General features: G+C 41.8%; 2 long non-coding RNA genes across 2 annotated transcripts; both read right to left on the bottom strand.

The window, feature by feature from the left end:
* Window positions 1-992: 992 nt before the first annotated feature.
* LOC142294990 (uncharacterized) lies at window positions 993-1,552 on the bottom strand. The gene is made up of 3 exons (XR_012751340.1): window positions 1,466-1,552; window positions 1,173-1,270; window positions 993-1,088 (listed from the first exon to the last, which is right to left on the bottom strand). It is a non-coding gene; the product is annotated as an uncharacterized LOC142294990 (long non-coding RNA).
* A 476-nt stretch (window positions 1,553-2,028) lies between these two features.
* LOC142294982 (uncharacterized) lies at window positions 2,029-3,257 on the bottom strand. The gene is made up of 3 exons (XR_012751337.1): window positions 3,183-3,257; window positions 2,158-2,490; window positions 2,029-2,079 (listed from the first exon to the last, which is right to left on the bottom strand). It is a non-coding gene; the product is annotated as an uncharacterized LOC142294982 (long non-coding RNA).
* Between the last annotated feature and the right edge of the window lie 664 nt (window positions 3,258-3,921).

Here is a 3,921-nt window from a genome sequence, read left to right as displayed (position 1 = left end):
ATGGAATTATTTTGGAATCCAGGAAATCCTATTGCAGATCAGCCTAGTCTATTTAGGAGAGCATTTTGTGCCTCGCAGTCGCCAGTAATAAATGTTCCTGTCTGCCTCTGAAGATGGCTGGGAGTTTTCCCTTCTGTTTCTCCCATTTATTTGGTGCCTGAATCTACTCCAGATAAGTTTACTGTTTCTGTGCTTAATTGCTGGATTTGCACTTAAAAGTGTTTCTGCATATTTCATTTGGTTCTGTGTTTAATTTCTTGTATGTGAGGATCTGTCTTTCTGCTTTTGTGAGCAGGGCAGTGCCTCCAGCAAGAAAAGGAGCTTGCTCTCTGTTCATGTTTGGATTATTTGCACTTTGGAATATTATTTGTTCTGTGATTTTGTTTTTTCCCATTATATCTGCAGTTCTGTTTAAAGTGTCTAGCACAAGAGTACCTGATATAGTGGGGGAGACTCTATGTGGTCTCATTTTTTTATGATCAGGAGATTGGTATTTTTTGCAGGGTTTTTTGCTGGCCACAATCAGTTATCTAATAATTCGTATAGACCTGGCTCACTATGAATGCGGGTGCTCTAGGGAAACAGTCAATACTCCAAAAATACAAAATTATCCCCGGCACTCCAAGAGAAAAAAGAAACAATGTCTGGGTATTTTTGATGTTTTTTATTGTGAATAGTCTTATCTCGACGTTTCGGTCATACCTTGACCTTTATCAAGAGAATTAATCAGACTATAGAAAGAGAACATAAAAAAACAGAAATTAATACATAATACAGGAGAAGAATTACCAGGAGACACAGCTCCGGTTATTTATATACATTGTACACAAAAGGAGTATACATTACAATGGTAAGGTACAGAGTCAAAGATATATATAAGATAATAACATCTGTATACACCCAAGAAGAAAGAACAACATCCGAAGTAATTGTTTACCAACTGGAAACTTATCATGTAAGTATCAGAAGAGGCTAACAGGTAGACGTACCTATGAAGCAGAGAAATCAGTATGTGCATACTACTCGAGGGAGGGAGCAATACGAGTCACCACTCATATGAAGAGGAACTTATCAGGTGCGTATGAGCGCTAGGTGAAAGAAAGAATCATTAACAAAGGAAACCTATGCAGTGATTCTTGACTGTGATCGGTGAATAAGTAATATGTGAATACCTGTGACTGAATAATAGACAATCGGGATCAGCCAGTCAATAGTCTATGGGGTAATCATGTAGTGGTATTCCACCGAGGTAGAAGGTCGTATGTCGTGACTGGTTGTAGAAAAAAGAGAGCGAAATAAAGTAAGTGAGTAAAGCATGAACGGAGAAGAGGAGTAGAAGAAGGAGGGGGGGGGAAGGGGTAGGGGGAAGGGTTGGGTTGGGGGAGGGGGGGAAGGAGAAAGGAAAAGATGGTGAGATCAGGCTGAAGGTAAAGATAAGTGTATATGAGAAGTTAAGACAAGGTACCTGTCCAATAATTGGCTACTGTATAGGTGCCATGCCAATCTTGTTAGTGAGCAGAGAACCTAATGGAGAAATTCTCGAATGAACACATCAGTGGATAGAGAGACGTGTCTCTAAAATTGGTTATACTCCATTCACTACCTGTCAAACAGCATGAAATGGTGTGCGGGAGGTAATGTGTCTCTGGAAACTTGTGACACCAATACATTAGCTATAAGACATATAGCCCACAATGCCAAATGTTCTAAAAATAGAAAGATCTCATGAGAAAAAATCCACACACTGTATAACATCCAATGAGGTGAGTAACCTCCATCAACATGACTAATATTACTCACAATCTATGAGCAGCCGTGAAATAAGGTCGTATAGGAGACCTTCTTAAAGGAGTAGTGGAGTAGGTGAAATTGTCATGACAGTGTCGGTATTACACCTATGCTGCGGACTAGTGACATAAATAGACAGAGGTTAATGCAATGGTGTACTGATAAATCACCAGACCATGGACAAAACTGATAAATAGCATAACAATACCTCAAAAGGGAAACAGCCTATATGGTAAGTGTCCTATGCCAGGGCTATGCTCAAAAGTGGTAACTTGGAAAAAGGTCAAAGACCTATGGAGAATAAAGAGAACCTGTTAAAGAACATAGATTAACGGTCACAAAAATGAAAGTAAAAGCTCTTACTGATACCTGGTGTATGAGATGATACAGGCTTGTGTCCAGGGGGAATGGTGGCTGGCTACTGAGTTGGTCTGTGTAACTGAGCCGTCTTAAATGCAGGTGGTGATGAGGAGATCGGCTCCAGGTGGAGCTGACTTGCTGCGCATAGGAACGGTAGTGGTGAAGGTTGGTACTGCAGCACTAGGTTTACATAGAGGACTATTAGGTGTTGTGAGTCACGTGAAATACAGTGAGAAGTGGCATACAGACCTCCGTGATGTGAGGGAGTGAGTGCCTCACATGTGACCACTAAAAGCACAGGGGTGAACCGGTGATGTGTGGAAATCACGTAGTGAAGAGAGCCTAAAAAAGGGGGAGAAAAATAAATTAGTAGTCATATGACAGGAAAGAATTTAAACCTGGAAAACATAAGAATGTAAAGAATTCACAAAACAACAGGTACCTTACAATTACCATAGATCTGTATCTAAAATCACTCTCGTAAAGTGATATTGATAAATTACATAACTAATCAGAGACATAAAAATCACAGTCATAAAAATGGGAAAAGAGGTTTATCTAAAAGGAGTCTACGGAGACCACAACTAGGACCTGAGCATGTCAGAGATGGACCTCATATTCTCGGTTCAGTCCTCGGGGTTCCAGGGTACCCAACGTGAAAATCCAATATGCTTCTCTTTCTTTTAATCTACGGACCCTATCGCCACCCCTACGTAATAGTGGAACATGCTCAATGACCTGAAACCTCAATTGAGCTACTGTATGATGGAAAGTGTCAAAATGATGGGGGATGGGTAGTAAAAGTTGCTTACATCTGATCGTTGATTTGTGTTTACTGATGCGATCTCGGATATGTTGGGTAGTCTCCCCAACATACCCGAGACCGCAGGGACACTTGATCAGGTATATCACATAGGAAGACTCACAGGTGTGATACCCTCTGATAGTGAAGTTTTTTCCAGTATGGGGATGTGTGAACTTGTTACCCTTGGTCAAATTATTGCATTGGAGACAGTGTAAGCATGGGAAGTTACCTGTTTTGGGTGGTCCCAAGAAAGTCTGTCGTGGTGAGATTGATGACCCTATGTCGGCTCGGATCAGACTATCCCTCAGGTTCCTCGCTCGTTTGTGACAAAAGATTGGGAACATCCCGAACTCTTTTATAGAGGGGTAAGCCTTCTGTAGTAATGGCCAATGTCTTGTAATGACCTCCTTAAAAAGTGGCGAAAAAGGGTGGTATGTCTGGACACAATGCATCCGTGGTGAAATGACATCATCATTGCGGGCACGGGTAGAGCGATTGAATGCCACGGAAGAAGGGTAGCCTCGTGAGAGGAATTTATCACCCATCTCACGAAATACCTGTGACTGAATAATAGACAATCGGGATCAGCCAGTCAATAGTCTATGGGGTAATCATGTAGTGGTATTCCACCGAGGTAGAAGGTCGTATGTCGTGACTGGTTGTAGAAAAAAGAGAGCGAAATAAAGTAAGTGAGTAAAGCATGAACGGAGAAGAGGAGTAGAAGAAGGAGGGGGGGGGGGGAAGGGGGAGGGGGAAGGGTTGGGTTGGGGGAGGGGGGGAAGGAGAAAGGAAAAGATGGTGAGATCAGGCTGAAGGTAAAGATAAGTGTATATGAGAAGTTAAGACAAGGTACCTGTCCAATAATTGGCTACTGTATAGGTGCCATGCCAATCTTGTTAGTGAGCAGAGAACCTAATGGAGAAATTCTCGAATGAACACATCAGTGGATAGAGAGACGTGTCTCTAAA

The sequence above is a fragment of the Anomaloglossus baeobatrachus genome, chromosome 1 (genome assembly GCF_048569485.1).
Source record: "Anomaloglossus baeobatrachus isolate aAnoBae1 chromosome 1, aAnoBae1.hap1, whole genome shotgun sequence".
Lineage (NCBI taxonomy): Eukaryota > Metazoa > Chordata > Amphibia > Anura > Aromobatidae > Anomaloglossus > Anomaloglossus baeobatrachus.
The sequence above is the reverse complement of the archived record's forward strand: the minus strand, read 5'-3'. Positions and strand labels throughout refer to the sequence as shown.